Here is a 20,262-nt window from a genome sequence, read left to right as displayed (position 1 = left end):
ACTCTGCCCTCAGCACTGTGGTAAGGAGTTCCAAAGAGACTCAATGTCCTGAGAGAAGAACTTCTTCCTCATCTCAGTCTTAATTTAGCGCCCCTTTATTATTAGAGTATACCTTCAGATTGTGCCATGAGGGGAAACATCCTCTCAGCATTTCCCTGTCAAGCCCTTTAAGAATTGTACATGGTTCAGTGGGATCACCACTCATTCTTCTAAACTCCAATGACAGGAGTTCCAACTTTTTAGCCTTTGCTTGTAAGACAATCCCTTCATACTAGGGATCATTCCAGTGAACATTCTCTGAACTGTCTCCAATGAAATAATGTATTTTCTTACACAAGGGAGCCGAAACTGCTTGCAGTACTTCAGATATGGGCTTACCAGCACCTTTGTACAAGATTTGCCTCCTCTTGTACGTCAAACCCTTTTAAATAAGGGCCAGTATTCCATTAGCCTTCCTGATTACCTGTTGTATCAATGTGCTACCTTTTGTGTCTCGTGCACAACTACCCCGCCAAGTCCTTTTGTGTTGTAAATTTCTACAGTTTTTCTCCATTTAAATAATACTGTTCTCTTGTTCTGCCTTCCAAAGTTTACTGCATATTTTACCACATTATGCCCCAATTGCCAACTTTTGCCCACTTACTTAACCTATCAATATCTCTCTGTAATGTATCCCTCTCCCTGCCTTTCCACCTACATCTGTGTCATCTGCAAATTTGGCTGTAATACATTGACTTCCTTTAAACATGTCATTAATTTATATTGTAAACAATTATGGTCCCAGCACTGATTCCCATGGAGCCTCACTGGTCACAGGTTGCCAGCCTGAAAAGGATCTGCTGTCCCCATTTGCTTTTCCTGCCCATTAGCCAATTCCCTATCCATGCCAATATACTACCTCCAGTAATGTGGGCTCTTATCTCATGACTTAATCTTTTGAGAGGCACCTGGTTGAACGTCTTCTGAACGTCCAAATCCAACACATCCGCTGGTTTTCCTCTAATGCCACTAATTCCCCTCCTAACCCCTCCTCATGTTGGGTATTCCTTCCTCCTAACCATCCCTCCTAACCTTCTGCTGTCCGATGCTGAATGTTTCGTACTCTGCAAAGGTCTCAGCTTTGGCCCTCTGTGTCCCCGCCTTAATGAATTACGGGCATGACATGACATCAAAATGTTCTGTCATCTTCACCTCCATGCCCGTTTCTTCAGACAAGAGCCCTCTCCCCGTCCCACAGATCCTTTTGCCCAGTTCCAACATTCTCCATCAACCTGGACCCCTCTCTCTGGCCTTTTACCTGCACTTGATGACAGTTCTCAATGAACAGAATGTGACAATGGTAGCCTCCATTTACTGGGAGAGGCCCAGCCCCCTACCCCACACACCAGGCCTTGTTTCCACATAGCCTGCCATTACACACCCCCTGTTTTTAGTCACTAACAGTCCCCATTAACAACTATTCACCCTCCCAGCCTGATCGTTAGCAACTCCTTTTGTCCGTCCAACTGTCTTTCTCTCTCTCTTTTTGGGCTCTATCCTATTGTTTACTCCCTACCCCACAAACCTCTCTCTTTTCTGCGTATAAACTGATGTTTTCCCAGCAACCACCAGTTCTGAAGAAGGGTCACCGGACCTGAAACGTTAACTCTTGTTTTTTCCCTTCACAGATGCTGCCAGACCTGCTGAGCTTTTCCAGCAACTTTGTTTTTGTTCCTGATTTGCAGCATCCTCAGTTCTTTCGGTTTTTATTCAATAATTTTAGAGCCTGAACTCCCCCATGTCCTAGACCTGTATGCACCCCCACACCAGGCCTTGTTATCACATACTATCTATTGTTAACTACTAACAGTCTCCATTAACAGCTATTCAACCTCCTAGCCAGATAGTTATCCACTCCTTTGACTGTCCAACTGTTTTTCTGTCTCTTTGGGCTCTATCCCCATACTCCTTACTCCCACTCCCACCCCCCAACCCTATATTCTTAATATAAATCGACATTTTCTGAGTAAGGGTCATCAGATATGAAATGTTAACTTCAATTTCTGTCCACAGATGCTGCCAGACCTGAACTTTTCCAGCAATGTCTGCTTTTGTTCCTCTCTAATAACACTGTTTGAGATTTCCTCAAAAACTCTAATAAATTAGTCAGATGCAATTTCCCTTTCATGAAGTCATGCTGACTCTGCTTGAATAGATTATGATTTTTCAAATATGCTGCTATTAATTGCTTAATTGATTCTGATACTTCTCCAACAACAGGCGTTAGGCTAATCAACCTGGATGTTACCTGCTTTTTGCCTCTCTCCCTTTTTTGAATCGGGGTATTACATTGACAGTTTTCCAATCCTCTAGTGCTTCTCCAGAATCCAACAAATTTTGGAAAATTACAACCAACGTATCCTGTATCTCTGTAGCTACCTCCTTTTACGATCCTTGGATACAATCCATCAGGGCCAAGGGACTTAGCTATCTTTAGCCTCATTAGTTTATCTAATAAGCCCCATTAGCTTATCTAATACTATTTCTCAAGTGATGTTACTCAATTTCTCCCTGTATTCTTTCGTATTAATGGGGTGGTCGAAATGTCTTCACTGTACCTAACCAGATTAATTTTCATAGAATCCCTATGGAAACAGGCCATTTGGCCCAACAAGTCCACACCGCCCCTCCGTTAACCCTGCATTTCTTATGTCTAGCACACCCAACATAAACATCCCTGGGCACAATGGGCAATTTAGCATGGCCAATCCACCTCGCATATCTTTGCAACATGGCAGAAAACTGGAGCTCCCGGAGGAAACCTACACAGACATGGGGAGAATGTGCAAACTCCACACGCAGTTTCCCAAGGCTGGAATCGAATCCGGTCCCTGGCGCTGTGAGGCACCAGTGCTAACCACTGAGCCACCATGCCGCCCCTAAAGTTTCTGTAAATTTTGAGTGGCCTATGATCCCTTTGACCTTCCTTTTTCTTTTTATATATTTAAATTAGCTCTTATTGTCAGCTCTTGTATTCCTTGCTAGTTAGCCCTCATTTATTTTCTGTCTTTATTATCTTTTTAGTCCACCTTTGTTGGTTCTGAGTTTATTCCAATCAATTGGGCTGTCACTGACTTTTGCCTTTTTTATATCCTTTTTTCTTTCAGCTTTATACTCTCCTTAACGTCATGGTTGGTTTATCCCTCCGAGTCTTTCCTCCTTACTAGATGTAGTTTTGCTGAGAGTCATGAATTCCCACCTTTAAATATCTGCCACTGCTTGCTTACTGTCATTCCTGCTAAGCTGCCTACCTAGCCCACTTTAGCTGATTCTAGACAACAAGGTGCAGGGCTGGATGAACACAGCAGGCCAAGCAGCATCATAGGAGCAGAGAGGCTGACGTTTCGGGCCTAGACCCTTAATCAGAAAAGGATTCTATCCTCATTTCATTTTAATTCCCTTTAATTAAGTTAAGCAGTTGTTTTTGACCCAAGTTTCTTACTCTTGAGCAGAATATTAAATTCTGTCATGTGATGATCACTACTTCCTAGGGAATATTTTACTTTGAGGTAATTTATTAAACTGCCTCATTACGCATTACTAGGTCTGAAATGGCCTACTCAATGACACATTTTTCGAGGAAACTTTCCCCAATCCAGGCAATGAATTCTTGTCATAGCTACCCTTTTGAATATGATTAACCTATTCAACATGAAGATTAGAGTCACCCATAATTATGGCTTCATTCTTTTTATATGCTACTACTATTTGTTGATTCCTAAAGAGTGGCCACTGTTTGAGAGTCTGTACCCTACACCTACCAATGTTGTCTTTCCCCTGATGCTTTTTTAAACCTCCACCCAAGTAGACTGTACATCATCCGAGCCTAGATCATTTCGCGTGGCTGTCGTCATTTCATATGTGACTTGAAGTGGCTGCCCCACCACCTTTTCCATCGTCCTGTCTTTCCAAAAAATCAAATATTCCTGAATGTTAAGTTTCCAGTTTTTGAATTCCTTGTAATCATGTTTGTGTAATGACTATGAGATGATTTTCATTTACCTTGATATGCGTTATCAGTTTATCTACCTTATTCTGAGTGGTTCATGCGTTAACGTACAGCTTTTAAGTTTGTTCTGTTATTGCATTTCCCTACACTTCTGAGTTCATTGGTGCAATATGACATTCCCACATTCTGTCCCTTCCTTTTATTTTCTGGTAACCATTCAGTCCTGTGGCTAATTTGCAATCCCACCTTCTCCCTTATCTCTGATTTTCTAATTTTCCATGCAACTGAACCCACCCCGATGCACTATTTAGTTAAAAGCCCTATCTGCAACCCTAGTTATGTGATACACAAGGACTCTGGTCCCAGCATGACTCAGAGGAAGCCTGTCCTTTCAGAAAAGCTCCCTCCTTCCCCATTGGCACCAGTAATGTCCCATGAATTCAAACTCATTTCTCCCATACTAATTTTTGAGCCACACATTTACCTTGTTAATCTTGTTAACCTAAGCTACATGGCTGAGGTTGTATCTGGAGACTATTACCTTTTTGGTTCTGTTTTATAATTTAGCCCCTCACTGTTTGTATTCCCTCAGCAGAACCTTTTTCCTTGTTCTATCTATGTCATTGGTACCTACATCAACCATGACAACTGGATCTTCCCCTCCAGTCCAAGTTCCTCTGCAGCTCAGATGAGATAATCTGAACCTGTGCTCTCAGCAAGCATCATGGCCACAGAACAATGTCTATTCCCCTGACTATATGATCCTGGATTAGAACTACATTTCTCTGTTCTACCCCCCTCGAATCATGCTGCTATGATTAGTTTGCTCATCTTTCCTGCAGCCACTGCTCTCATTTACACAGTGAGCAAGACTATCAAACCAGTTAGACAAGCTCAAGGGTTCCTGCTGCACTACCTCAATCTCTTCACCTGCCTCGCTGGTAGTTGCATGCTCCTGTCCCTGACCGCCAACTGAAATTGAGGCAGTTAATCTAAGGAATGTGAGTGCCTCCTGAAACGCAGCATCCAGATAACTGTCCACTGCACGCCCCCACAAACCACTCCCCCCCCCCCCCCCCCCCCCCCCCCCCCCCCGCCCAGTGTGTTGTAGTGTTTGATGCTCAGATACCCACTCACCCACTCATCAGCTCTGTTAGACTGTATGAACCATTATGGGATCCACCAGCCCCCATATTCTGCAGGTATAAGCTGCCTGGCCCTGCATCTCTGTTTTATTTTCTTAGTTCTCAAAGACAGACAGGAAACATAAAAAAACAAATTTAGTTTTTAATCTGAAAGTTACTTAACATCAAACTAGCAACTATTACCAACCAATGACTTGTTTTGTCTTAATCAGTAAGGAATCAAGAGTTCAGGGGAAAAGGCAGGAAAGTGGAATTGAGACTAATTAGACAAGCCATGATCTCGTTGCATGGCAGAGCAATCTTGATGGCCTACTCTGCCTCTGATTTATGATCTTATAAGGCATATAATTGCAGAAAGATTAGTGGCAGACCAGATGACTGGTCAGAATACAGCGCATGATTAAAAGGTTAATCAGGGCAAATAAATGAGAGTATGAGAGGAAGCTAGCTCGAAATGTATAAACATAACAAGAGCTTCTATAGATAGCAAAAAGGAAAACAAAAACAGTGACCAGCCTTCAAGACAGTGAGAATGAAGAATTAATGGATAATAAAGAAATGACAATGTAACACACATATTTTGCTCCCTCTGAGACAACAAGGTATAGAGCTGGATGAACACAGCAGGCCAAGCAACATCAGAGGAGCAGGAAAGCTGACGTTTTGGGTCTAGACCCTTCTTCAGAAACTTTTCTGAAGAGTCTAGACCCAAAACGTCAGCTTTCTTGCTCCTGTGATGCTGCTCGGCCTGCTGTGTTCACCAAGCTCTACACCTTGTTGTCTCAGATTCTCCAGCACCGGCAGTTCTTACTATCTCTGCAACTATTTTGCTCCCTCCTTCACTAAAGAGGATATTAAAAATACCTGGTATGACCTGCAATCAGAAGGTTGAGGAAGATAGGAACTTGAAATTGTCACAAGGGAACCTGTGCTGAGCAAACTGATGGAGCTGTGGGATGAAAACTTTCCAGGTCCTGATGGACAACTTCAGGAAGCTTAAAGGTGTGGCTAATGAGATGGTAAACACATTGGTAGATTCTGGCAAACTTCTGTCAGACTGGAAAGTAGCAAATGTAGCCCCTGTCTTGAAGATCGCGAGTGGAAAACAGCAAACAATGGATCAATTAGCTTGATGTGTATTGTGGGGATGTTAGAATCAATCATTCAGGGAGGTTATGACCATGTGCTTGGGAAAACTTCAAACAATCGGCAGAGGCAGCATAATTTCATAGAATCCCTACAGTGTGGAAACAGGCCCTTCGGCCCAACAAGTCCACACTGATCCTTGGAGCAAACCACCCAGACCCATCCCCCTATAACCCACCTAACCTACACATCCCTGAACACTACAGGCAATTTAGCACAGCCAATCCACCTAGCCTGCCCATCTTTGGACTGTGGGAGGAAACCGGAGTACCCAGAGGAAACCCACGCAGACATAGGGAGAACATGCAGACTCCACACAGACAGTCGCCCGAGGGTGGAATTGAGCCCGGGTCATTGGCGCTGTGAAGCAGCAGTGCTAACCACTGAGCCAGCGTGCCACCCATTTTTTTTCATGAAAGGGAAATCGTGTTCAACCAATTTATTGGAATCTTTTGAAGGGGTAACATGCTCTGTGGATAAAAGAGCCTGTTGATGTACAGTACATGGTTTTTACGGCATTTAACAAGAATTCATAGAAAATGGTATTGTGAAAAGTAGCAGCAAAGGGGTAACATAAGCATGGATGAATGGCTGGCTGGCTGGCAGGAAGCAGTATGCGTAAATTAATCTTTTTCAGATTGGCAGGATGTGACAAGTGTGATCACACAGGGGTCTAAGCTCAGATCTTAAAATTTTACAGTTTATATCAATGACGTGGGTAGCAAAATTTGCTGATGTCACAAAGATAGGGAGAAAAGATTGTGGTGAAGGTGACATAACCACAGGGGCAGACTGATATACATAGGTCAAGTGAGTGGGCAAAAAATCTCGTGGATGCAGTGTAATATGAGAAAACATGAAGTTGGAAGAATAAAAATGCAGAATATTACTTAAATGGAGAGATACTATAAGAGTTCTGAGGTACAGAGCAATCTAGGTGTTTTAGTGTGGAGGCACAGCAAGGAACCAAGCTCAATGGCATGTCTGTGAAGGGTCTAGGCCCGAAACGTCAACCTTCCTGCTCCTATGATGCTGCTTGGCCTCCTGTGTTCATCCAGCTCTACACCTTGTTATCTCAATGGAACGTTAGCCTTGATTATAGGGTTACCACTTTAAGTCAGTGACTGTTCATCAGAACTGTTAGTAGCTAGGAAAAAGTAATAGTTATGCTGAAGACTGAGGAGTGAGTGGACCTGGGTAACTCGGAGGGAATAGTCTGATTACAAACTGAGCAGCCATTTCTGTCACCCCCAAAGGGATGCCATGACCAGACATACATTCCCCCTCGCAAGGACTGTTCCCTCTGGGACAACCTGGTCCACTCTTCCTCTGCTTGCAACACCTCCCCATGCCATTGCAGCAACTTCACATGCAATTACAGAAAGTGCAACACCTACCCGTTTACCACCTCCTTCCCCTCCATCCGAGGCACCAGACGTAGCTTCCAGATGAAGCACTGATTTACCTGCACTTTGTTCAATCTAGTCTACTGTAACATCAGGTAGAAGAAACACAGACTGGATGACGTCTTTGCAGAGCACCTATGTCCTCTCTGTAAAAATGACCCTGATCTTCCAGTTACCTGTCACTTCAACACAATACTGTATTTCCATGTCAGTATTTCTGTCACAGGCCTGCTGCAGTGCTCCAGCAAGTCTTGGTGCAAGCTCAAAGACCAACATCTCATCTTTCGCTTGGAGACCCTGCAACCTGTAGAACTCAACATAGATTTTGATAACTTTAGAGCCTGATTACGTTCTTCTATGTTTTTTAACCAACCTCACACATGGTCCTTCCATGACATGCATTGTTTTCAGCACATCCAATATATTCTCACCCATTCTTGGTTCTCATTATCACTTATTCACCTTTTCTTCTGTCATGGTTTGCTATCAATAATCCCCTTGTCTGCCTACCCATTTCGTAGCCCACCCCCCAGCTTCTCCCCCTCCTCCCACCCCCCCACCTTGCTCTTTATCTTCCTCTACTATCCATGCCCACCTATCAGCTCACCCCCTCACTGTGTCTTCAGCATTAAATACCACTTTATCCTAGCTGCTATCAGTTCTGACGAAGAATCCCCAAACTCAAAATGTTAACCCGGCTTTCTGAGCTTCACTGGCAATTTATGTTTTTGTTTCAGATCTCCAGCATCTGCAGTTCTTTGTTTCATTTACTGGATTGTTAACAGGGCTGAGTAGGATGTCTTATGCAGAAAGATTAGATGGGCTGGGCTTGTTTTCACCAGAGTTTAGAAGAGTGAGGGGTGTTTTGGTGGAGGTTAAGATCCTGGATGTCCTTTCAGAACACGTGAATATTTTACTGTGTTTTAATGTTGGTGAGATCATATGATTGATGTTAAATTAATCATCCTTATTCTCTTTATTGAGCAAAATGTTTAATTTTCCACAACTGTCCATCATGCCTAATATTATAGCTCTATATTACTGGTGCAGACATGATGGTTGAGATAGCTTCATTTCCATGTCTACTGTTTCCTTGTATGATGTAATACTGATCAGGAATGGGAAAGCCAATCAGCTCAATGAGCCTGCTATGCTATTTCATGAGATCATAGCTGAACTGTACCTCACCTCTTACTAGGCATTGCCCGTATCCCTTGTTACTTTTACCAAATGCACATCTGTTTTTATCTTTAAAATTTCTGAAGAAGGGTCTAGGCCCGAAACGTCAGCCTTCCTGCTCCTCTGATGCTGCTTGGCCTGCTGTGTTCATCCAGCTCTACACCTTGTTATCTCAGATTCTCCAGCATCTGCAGTTCCTACTATCTCTGAAACAAGATTTCTAATACCCTATTAAAAGATGATTCCTGATTTTTTTTTTTTTTTTTGTCTCCTCCTTCCAAATGGCTACATCTAATTTTAAGATTGTCATCCTTGATTCCCTGCTAATTTTTCTTTATCTACCCTCCTGGATAATGAGCAAAATAATTGTCCAGGGTGAAGAACTGCACTTCAGGCACTTCAAGATTGATATTGCTGCCCTGCAGGAAACTCAAAAGAGCAGGCAAAGGGTAGCCGAAGGAAGAAGGTAGTAGTTACGTCTTCTGGAGAGGAAAACCTGAGGATGCATGGAAATAGATTCTTGAGAGAGTGTAAACTTGTCAACCAACTCTCTAAGCTTGCAGAATCACCGATTGCCTCATGGCTCTCCATGTACAACTTGAAAGAACCAGCAGACAGCAATCGTGAGTGCCTGTGCTCCAACCCTTGATGTGCTGGATGATTGAGGAACAGGCTTCCCAGTGGTGTGGACATTGTCTACAGAATGGACAGAAGTCTTTTCAACCTCAACTTTTCTAGCTGCTGGCTGAACTTGCATGTTAACCTTAAGACTTCTAAGTCCATTTGTGCTCCAGATTTTCAAAGCCTATCCCCATTTAGAAAATAGTCTATGCCTCTACTCTTCCTATCAAAATGGATAACTTAGCACTTCCCCACATCTTTGCCCACTTTCCTAACCTGTCCAAATCCTTCTGCAGCGCCCAACCCCCTACCCCATTTTTTTCAAGGCTGCCTGCCCCTCCGCCTATTTTTGTGTCGTCCATAAACTTAGCAACAAAGCCCTCAGTCCCTTCATCCAGATTGTTCATAATGAACAGATGTGGTCCCAACACAGACCCCTACAGAGCTCAACTAGTCACCGGCTCCCTACTCTGCCTTCTGCCAGTCAGTCAATTCTCTATCCATTGTCAGTCTCTTGCCACAACACCATGACCTCTTCCTTAGCAGCCTCCTGTGCGGTACTTTGTTAATAGGCCTTCAGGAAATCCAAATAAATTGTGTCCAGTGGCTCTCCTTTATATAACTTGCTCATTATCTCAAAGAATTCTAAGAGCTTTGTCAGGCATGGCCTTCCCTTGACAAAGCTATACTGACTTAGTCCTATTTAACAATTCACTTCCAATACTCCACAATCTCATCCTTAATAACAGGCCCTAAGATCTTACCAACAACTGAGGTCAGGCTGACTGGTCTATAGTTTGCTATCTTCTGCCTCCCTCCTTTCGTAAACAGGGGTGTTACATTAGCCATTTTGCAGTCCTCTGTGGTCCTCCCAGACTCCGGTGATTCCTGAAAGATCTCCACAATCTCCTGTGCTATTTCCTTCTCAACTCTGGGCTGTAGTCCATTTGATCAAGGTAATTTATTCATCTTCAGATCTTTTCAGCTTCCCCAGCAACTTATTCTTAATGATAGCACCTCTACCTCCTGACTGTTCATCATAGATTCACTACAGTGTGGAAACAGGCCCTTCGGGCCAACAAGTCCCCACCAACCCTCGGAGCATCCCACCCAGACCCATCTCCCTATAACCCACCAAATCTACACCTCCCTGAACACTATGGGCAATTTAGCATGGCCAATCCATCTAGCCTGCACATCTTTGGACTGTGGGAGGAAATCGGAGTACCCGGAGGAAACCCACGCAGACATGGGGAGAACGTGCAAACTCCACACGGCCAGTCACCTGAGGATGGAATCAAACCCGGGCCCCTGGCGCTGTTAGGCAGCAGTGCCAACCACAGAGTCACCATATGCTTCTGGTGTCTTCCATTGTGAAAACTGATGCAAAGTACTTATTCAGGTCTTTTGCTGGTTTTTTGGTTTCTCATTACTACTTCTCCAGTCTGTCTTTCCAGCAGATCAATGTATATTCTTGCCTCTCTCTTCCCTTTCAGATATCTTAAAAATAAAACTCTTGCAATCTACTTGTAATTTACTAGCTACCTTTTACTGTCTTATTTTATCTTCTCCCCCTTATTGCTTTTCTTTTAGTTATCCTCTACTGGTTTTTGAAGACTTCCCAATCCTCTGGCTTTGCACTAATCTTCATCATGTTGTATGCTTTTTCTTGTGTGTTTTTTTTTGTATTTTTATTTAACCTATTTTTCTAATCAACCTGTTCAGAGATGTTATTACACACCTCTGGAGCAGGTGGGACTTGAACTCAGGCCATGTGGTTCATGGTTAGGGGCAATACCACTGTGCCACAAGAAGGCCCTGACTTCCCTTATCAGCCACAGTTGCCTTGTCCTCCCTTTAGTATTTTCTTCTTCCTTGGGATGAATTTCTGCTGTGCTTCTTGAATTACTGTGGCAACCCCTGCCATTGCTGCTCCATTGTTTTCCCTACTAGGCTCCCCTTCTAATCAACTCTGGCCAGCTCTGCCTTCTTCTCCATTTCATTACCGTTACTCAATTCTAACACTGTTACATCTGATTCAAATTTCTCCCTATCAAACTGCAAGGTGGATTTAATCATATTATGGTCACTGTCCCCTTGGGGTTCCTTCACCTTCACCTCCCTAAGCAAGTAGACCTCATTACACAGCACTGAATCCAGAATTTTCTGTTCCCTCGTGGGCTGCCCCACAAGCTGCTCCAAAAAAAAAACATCTTGCAGACTTTCCACAAGTTCTCTTTCATGACAACCACTACCAGCCTGATTTTCTCAGCCCATCTGCATAGTGAAATCTCCATGATTATTGTAATAGTGCCTTTCTTGCATGCCTTTTCTATCTCCTGATTTACTTTCTGCTTCACATCCTGACTGCTGCTAGGGGGTGTATACTCTTTTGTTTTTTCCTTTGCTCTAGCCACACAGATTCTGTGTCTTCCAACTCTATCACTGCTTGCTATCAATTTAATTTCATTTTTTTACTACAAGGCACACACCCCCCCACACCTCCCGCCCATCTGCCTGTCCTTTTGATAAGATGTAACTCCTTGGATATTTAGTTTCCAATCCTGATCCCATGTGGGCTTTGTCTCAGTGATACCCACAACAATGTACTTGCCAATTTCAATCCGCACTACAAGCACATTTTACCTTGTTTTGTCTGCTGCGTGCATTTAATTTCAACATCCTTGGTCCTGTGTTGACTGCCCCCTTAGGAAAGTTAACTCATTGTCTGCTGTGCCTGAAGTTAGATTCCTAACCCTTTCCATACTCTGTCCTATTACGTGTTCTGCAAACTTTAATAACCTCTGCTGGGCCACTCCTCTTCTTTCAATAATTCTCCATGCAACTAAACCCACTTACCACTATTTAATTTTAAGCCCTATCCTCAGCTCGTTATGTGATTTGCCAGGACTCTGGCTCCAGCATGATTCAGGTGGATCTCAGTCCCATCAGTACTTGTACCAATGTCCCATGAATTTAAATCCATTTTTCCCACACCAATCTTTGAGCCATGTGTTTACCTCTTTAATCTTGTTGACCCTGTGCCAATTTGCTCGCGGCTCATGTAGTATTCTAGAGATAATTACACTTTCAGTTCTCCTCTCTAATTTAGCCCCTAGCTGCTCATATTCCCTCAGCAGAAACTGTTTCTGCTTTCTATGTATGTTGTTGGTACCAAAGTGGGCTGCAACAACTGGATCTTCTCTTCCCACTCCAAGTTCCTGTTCAACCCAGATGAGCTATCCTGAACCTGGACACCAGGCAGACAGCAATTGGAACTTTCGTTCTTGGCCACAGAGAACAGTGTCTATTCCCCTGACTGTACTATCCCCGATTACAACACATTTCTTTTTCTCCCTTTGAATGGTTCCCTGTACCATGGTGCAATGATCAGTTTGCTTATCCTTCCTATAGCCCCCAACTCTTCCTCATGAAGCAAGAATTTCAAACCTGTCGGACAAGCTCAAGGACTGATGCTTTCAGCACTATCTCCTGAATAGCTCTAGCTACCTCGCTCGTAGTCGCTCTCTATGCTTTGTAGATGGTTGAAAGACAAAGTCCGGACTTATTACAATATTCTGCAGTTGTTTTGATGCGTGCAGCTCCAACAGTATTCAAATTTAAACACCTTGTTGTCCAGTTTAAACATTCTCGCTCTCCCCCTCTTAAAGGGCAGTCATAGATGAGCAATAAATATTGGCCTAGCCAACCATGTCTTGGGAGTGCATTAAACATAAACCTTGGGTTGCAATGCATACCAACTTCAATTCATTTAATGGATGTTGGCTATTGCCCTTGAGATGGTGATAGTGAATAGCCTTCTAGAACTGCTGCAGCCCATTTGGTGTCGATAGATTCACAATGCTGTAGGAGAGGGAATTCTGCTACAAAATGTGCTGCAGCAACCTGAAGGCTTCTTCAGCGGCCCTTCCCAAACTTGCAAGTGGGCAGTGCAGCTGACACATGGGAATATCTTCACCACCTTCAAGTTCCCCTCTAAGTTACATACCATGCTAACTTGCAAATATATTGCTGTTGTTTGATTGAGTCAAAATCTGAACTCCATCTCTGAAGACCTTCACCATAGGCTGCAGATTTCAAGAAGGCCGACTTTTCAAGAACAGTCAGATGGTCAGTAAATAACTGCATGCTTTGATTTCTTTTAAAAATAATATTAAGTGTGAACCACCTTGCTGTGGGAGTGAAGTACAGATCAGGCCAAGGAAGAATGGCAAGTTTCCTTTGTTAAAGAACATTGAATGGACCATTTGGCTTATGATGACAGTCCAACAGTTTTGTGGTCATTTTAAGTGCTGAATCATAGAAAAGTTTCATCACAGCAGCATACCATTTAACCCATCGTGTCTGTGCCAGCCAGGAGTAAAACTACCAAACTGGACAGCGAATTCCAGACATCCGCCACCCTCTGGGTAAAGAGGCTTTTCCTCATGTCCCCGCTAATCCATCTACAGATTGCATTAAATCTGTTCCCTCAGTAATTGACCTTTTGCTTGGGGAAGCAGGTCTTTCTTGTCTACCTTTATTTCGTCCCCTCATAGTGTTGTATACCTCAATTGTCCTCCCTCAGCCTCCTGTGTTCAGGAAAACAGCCCCAAACTTATCCAATCATTCCTTGAGGTTGCAATTTTTAAGTGCTGTCAACATATTGCCTCATGAAATACTGCTTTATTTTTGTGATACCGTATGCTTTCAGCTTGAATATTAAACAGTCTCATCTTGTATCTGTCATTCTTTCAACCAACAGTCCCAGATAGTGAAGAAAAATTGGAATACATTTGTTCAAGTTAGTGAAAAATGAACAACTAATTCCTGAGTCGGTTGATACCAGTTTCTGTTTAAAAAGAACTACAAATGCTGTGCATAATGAGCTGTTCATGATTATTGATGGGAACGCTTGATGCATATATTTTGTTGCTAAAATATGATAACTACCTGCTAGATTATATCCAGAAGATGACTTGGATTATATATGTGCATTAGAGGGTAAAATTAAATTCTCCAAGATTTGCTGATCACCATATCCATTGCTCACAATTGGACTTTGCTGTGGACCTCTGACTACCACATGGAATATTCCATGCATGTTTCAGTGGCTGCAGATGAGCTATTGTATTTTACACTGTATTTGCAATCGAGGAAACAGTTATTTTAGATTTGACGACTGTTGTGTGGTTCTCCTTCGTAGATCTCCTCTCCTACATTGTACCTCTTTGGTTGTCTCTTTCAGTCCATGAAAGATGTTTAATGAAGAAGAACAATAATTGCTATGACGGGCCTTTAGTTTTCAAAGGATGCTTCCTCCAGATGTCACAAAGACCTGCAACAGCATAAATTATAAAGGCAAAAAACTGGAAACATGAAATAACATAAATCTCTTAGAACAAGCAGGCAGGTTAGCAACGTATGTGGGGAAGTAGATAGTTGCTAGCTTTTGGGCTTTCCTATTTTTCAGAATGGAAAAATAAAGGATAGACAAGCATATTAATAAAATCTGAAAAGTTGGATTGTAAACTAATGTACGTAGAGAGGAAGTGCCAGTGATAAGATTGCTGAATGACATGCTAGATCATCTCAATCAAGTACTGGAAATTTAAAAAGAGAAGCAAAGGATGTACTAGTATCATTACCATTATATGAGGTACAACACAGTTTCTTAAATAAGATAAATTATTAGACAAGCACCTTTCAGTACCTTTGGGTCCAAAATAACCAGCTTGATTTAGAGCTTCCAGGTATGCAAACACATTTGATTTTTAGAAACACAGCTGCTGTGAATTTGTCCTGGGGTGCCATTGGTTTTTGGCTCTGAGGCCTGTTTCTAACATTCATTTTTAAATAAGCATTAGAAGTAATGGAAATTTAAATAGGATGGAATATTATAGGCGTTTAAAATTGTGTTTGAAATGATGAAAATTACTGTATTGTCCGATGTTAAAAAATGAGAATTGGGGAGGGTATAGATCTGTCCATTTGCTATGATTGTTCTGATCATGCTCAACACCGCCCCCCCACCCCATTCATTCATTTCCTCCCGCACAAGTATAGAGTACCAGGCAATCCTGAATGGACTCCCTCTAGTATTGTACAGTTTGCTCAGTTTTCTCTGCACTGGAGAGGATAGATGCAATCGAGTGACTGCATTGCTAAACATCCTCTTTTGTTCACAAGTGTCACAGACAAAATTTATATTTTTTTTATTCACATGATCAGTATGTTTGCACGTAAGTGATATGTTTTCTTACCCTCCGTGGTTGTCCCAATTAAATAGCTCCAGCAGAGGGCTTTTTGAGAGTTTAAAATCTAAATAATCTTTATTTTCTGTCACTTAACCCATTCTCCCACTGATGTATACAAAAGTTTAGATACAAAAAACAAGAAGGCAGCCCTCTGAGTAAAGAGATTCCTCCTAGTCTTAGTCCTAAATGACCTATCTTTTATTCTGAGACTTTGTTCTCTGTTTCTAAACCATACAACCACAGAAACAACATTTTTGCAGGTAGCTTGTTTATTCCTTTTTAAGAATTTTTGACGAGGAGCAAAAATAAAGTTGCTGGAAAAGCTCAGCAGGTCTGGCAGCATCTGCGAAGGAAAAAAACAAAGTTAACGTTTCGGGTCCGGTGACCCTTCCTCAGAACTGACGTTGGCTGGAAATCCGTATCCTAAATTTCATATCCGAAGTTTCGATGAGGCCTCCTATCGTTCCTCCCAGTCTCTTCAATCTATCCTCGGAGGATAACCCTCCCATCCAAAGAATTAGTCACATTAACACAAGTGTGACCCCAGGCTACACCTTCCATTCCCGTTCTGATCTTATTTGTTTAAACTGTTCCAGCACCCATCACTGTAAGCTTCAGAAATGCACCTGCTTTCATCTGAGTTCTCTAGTCTGACATTGAATAAATTTATACTCTTGTATCAGGCTTGATGCTAATATGGCTTAGGGTTTGTTGATCTTTGGAATCGTAACTCCGTTTGTATGTACAGCTCTTTTGCTTTCCTGCTCTTCAACCTTCTTATCTCTGATGCATGGCATGAACCCAAAACATGGAGGGTTTTTTACAATGATTTTGTTCTCTCCACAGGTGCTGACTGGCCTATTGTGTGTTTCCAGGGATGTGAGGCGATTCGACATTTGCTCATTAGAATTCCAGTTGTCTATGTCGTAACGTAGGCCCTGGGACTTGATTGGATATCCAAGACAACACATCAAAATATTTTACCAGGTATGTAAGATGTGAATTTTTCCACCAATTCGTGTCAGAGTTGTACATCATGGAAACAGACCCTTTAGTCCAACTCATCCAAGCCAACCAGATATCCTAATTTAATCTAGTCCCATTTGCCAGCATTTGACCCATATCCCTCTAAATTATTCCTGTTCAAGTACCCATCCAGATGCCTTTTAAATATTCTAATTGTACCAGCCTCCACCACTTCCTCTGGTAGCTCATTCCATATACAACTGACCCTCTGCATGGAAAAAGTTGCCCCTGAAGTGTGTCTCAAATATTTTTTCTCTCTCCTTAAAATTATGCCTTCTAGTTTTGGACTCCACTACCCTGGCTATTCACCCTATCCATGCCCCTCATGATTTTATAAACCTGTAAAAGGTCACCCCTCAGCCTCTGTTCTCCAGGGAAAATAGCCCCAGCCCATTCAGCCTGCCCTGTAGCTCAAACCTGCCAACCAATCAACAGCCTTGTAAATCATTTCTGAACTCTCAAGTTTAGCAACATCTTCCCTAAAGCAGGGAGGTCAGAATTGAATGCAATATTCCAAAAGTGGTCTAATCAATGTCCTGTACAGCTGCAACATGACATCCCAACTACCTATACTCAATGCAGTGACCAATAAACGCAAGTGTACCAAATGCCACCTTCACTACCCTGCCTACCTGCCACTCCACCTTCAAGGAACTATGAACCTGCACCCCAAGGTCTCTTCGTTTGACAATACTCCCCAGGACCTTACCATTAAGTGTATAAGTCCTGCCCTGATCTGCCTTACCAAAATACAACAGCTCACATTTACCTAAATTAAACTCCTTAGCCCATTAGCCCATCTGATCGAGGTCTCATTGTACTCTGAGATAATCACCTTCACTGTGCACTACACCAGCTGTACAAGTTATACGCCTTTTAAGTAATGGCTGAGATTTTGCAGTGGTATAATGTGAATCTGTCAATTTTCGTTCACTTAGCAATGTTTGGGGTCAGCACATGCATCAGTATAATGCATGTATGCAGAAATTGCTGTCAGTAATTTTAGGTTTCAGAGAGGACTCTGAGGTGTTCTCAAACAATTTCAACTAGAAAATAATTGAATTGATGAGAACTTCATCTCCTCATTCCACCCTTTATTGATTAAGGGTGACAATTGTTTCTAAGCTCCTGAAAAAGCTGCACCTTGTTAAATGACGTATGTTTAAATTTTAACCGTCTGCTAACTTCATGACTGCTGTTAAGTGCCCTAATCTTTTTGATGTCTTGAAAACTAATTTTATGTTTGGAATGTAAGTTTTATAATTTCATAAATGTTTCAAGAATTTTTGAAGTTTTTGAAATTCCTGATGAAGATTCCTTCGTGCTGTGTGAGAATACCTTGGTATGATTTGCTTCTCGCCTGTTTGTTGACATGACAGCTGCTGCTGTATATGCCCAGTCTTTACCTTAACTTGACACCAGATTTAAACTGTCAAAACTATCAAATATTGCTAGATTTTTGTGGATTTTAAACAAAGTCTGACAAATGTCATTTATTTGACCTCAGATGAAAAAATTCTGACCAGTGAAACAGGCTGCTTGGTAGCAATCTATAATTTTAGAATCCTTAGTTGGAATGTGAATGCTATTCCCTGTCTTAAACAATAGCAGTACTGCATGCAATACCAATCTCTGGATCTAGACTAAATACTTGCTACTCACAAAGTCCTTTGTTCTGTCATGTTCACAAATGAGTTGAAATATGCAAGGTTCATTTCGTCTTTTGTTTCAAGTATTTGAAACAATCTTGTGTCTATTGCGTTATTTCGTATTGTCTAACAAAATGCAGCATACATAACTAATCCAGAAAAGTTTGCGATTAGTCAACCCAATTTTTTATTAGACACGGATTTTGAAAATAATTGGCTATTCAGGCAGGAGATGTCTTTTACTTAACAGCTTGTAAGTGGAGATTGGATCAATTTGGACCAACAAACGTTGGTGTCATTCAGTCTAAATTAACATTCAGTTAAGCACTTTCTTTGGCCAACTTAAATGCTATGAGGTATACAGCAGAATTTTTTTATTCTTTCTTGGAGTATTGACTCAGGCAAAGACATTTATTGTCAGTTCCTAATTTCCCTCAAGGAGACATGGTAAGCTGCAACTCTGAACTGCTTAGTCCATCTGGTACGCCCACAGAACTGTCAAGAAGGGAGTTTCATGATCTTGACCCAGTGACAGTGAAGGAGCGCCGATATGGTTCCAAGTCAGGATGATATGTGGCTTGGTTTTAAACTTGCTGATGGTGGTAATCCCATGCATCTGCTTCCCTTTTCCATCTAGATGATAGAGGTCACAGTTTGGGAAAGTGCTGTCAGAGAAGTTTTGACAAATGTGGATCAATTAATCTTGTAGATGGTACAGTCTGTTGCCTCTGTGCATTAATGGTAAAAGAAATGAATGTTGAAGATGGTGGGTGAGGTACCAGTTGAGTGGGCTTCTTTGCCCAAGATAATGTTGAGTGTCTTGAGTGTTGTTGGAACTGCACTCATTCAGACAAATTGAGAGTATTTTATCATACTCCTGATACATGCCTTAACTATGGTGAACAATCTTTGGGTGTCAAGAAGTGAGTTTCTCATCACAGAATTTCCAACTATGCCTTGTTCTTTTGTAAACAGTTTTTAGATTGCTGGGCCAGTTCAGTTTCTGGTCAGTGGTAACTCCAGGATGTTGATGTTGGGGGATTCAGTAGTGGTAATTCAATATCAAGGAGTGATGAATGGATTCTCTCATTGGAGATTGTCATTCCCCCTGGCATTTGTGTGACACAAATTTTATTTGGCATTTATAATCCCAAACTGTCTTTTTGGGAAGGAAATCTGCCGCCCTTACCTGGTCTGACTGACATTTGACTCCAGATCCAAAGCAATACAAGTGTGTTTTACACATAGATAGTAAGAGAAGAGCATTCAGAATGCCTACTGTCAGTGATTTTTGTGTTGTTGAAGTCATGAATGATATCTTTTTTTTATTTTGGTGATGCCCGAAGTTTTGTGTTGTAAATGTTCATTCTGTTTATTTAAAATCACTTATTGCTATGAATGCAACAGATAGTTTGGAAGAGAGATGCTGACTGCAATTTGTTAACTTTGAGTGGATGAAGGATGTGTACAAACTCCATTGGAAATTTTAAAATCCTCAGGAAGTTTGAACTGTTTTCCAGCAGTGGATGCTGGAAATGTTTTAGTCTGCTGAGTGTCAAACTTGTCATGTAAACAGAGATAGTAGGAACTGCAGATGCTGGAGAATCTGAGACAACAAGGTGCAGAGCTGGATGAACACAGCAGGCCAAGCAGCATCATAGGAGCAGAAAGACTGATGTTTCGGGCCTAGACCCTTCATGCCCGAAACGTCAGCCTTTCTGCTCCTATGATGCTGCTTGGCCTGCTGTGCTCATCCAGCTCTGCACCTTGTTGTCATGTATACAAGATCCTCGCTTTGAATGGATATCCCTGCAACTTCATCCACAAATGCCTACAAAACAGACA

At 42.0% G+C, this 20,262-nt stretch overlaps 1 protein-coding gene across 3 annotated transcripts in view; it reads left to right on the top strand.

Moving 5' to 3' along the window:
- asb7 (ankyrin repeat and SOCS box containing 7) overlaps window positions 1–20,262 on the top strand; it is a 56,464-nt gene that overhangs the window by 13,494 nt on the left and 22,708 nt on the right. For all 3 annotated transcript variants that reach the window (XM_048616069.1, XM_048616071.1, XM_048616070.1), the window contains exon 2: window positions 16,589–16,729. The gene's annotated coding sequence lies outside the window, so the exon portion shown is untranslated. The remainder of the gene's footprint in view (window positions 1–16,588; window positions 16,730–20,262) is intronic.

Source organism: Rhincodon typus, chromosome 33 (genome assembly GCF_021869965.1).
Source record: "Rhincodon typus isolate 14 chromosome 33, sRhiTyp1.1, whole genome shotgun sequence".
Taxonomy (NCBI): domain Eukaryota; kingdom Metazoa; phylum Chordata; class Chondrichthyes; order Orectolobiformes; family Rhincodontidae; genus Rhincodon; species Rhincodon typus.
The sequence above is the reverse complement of the archived record's forward strand: the minus strand, read 5'-3'. Positions and strand labels throughout refer to the sequence as shown.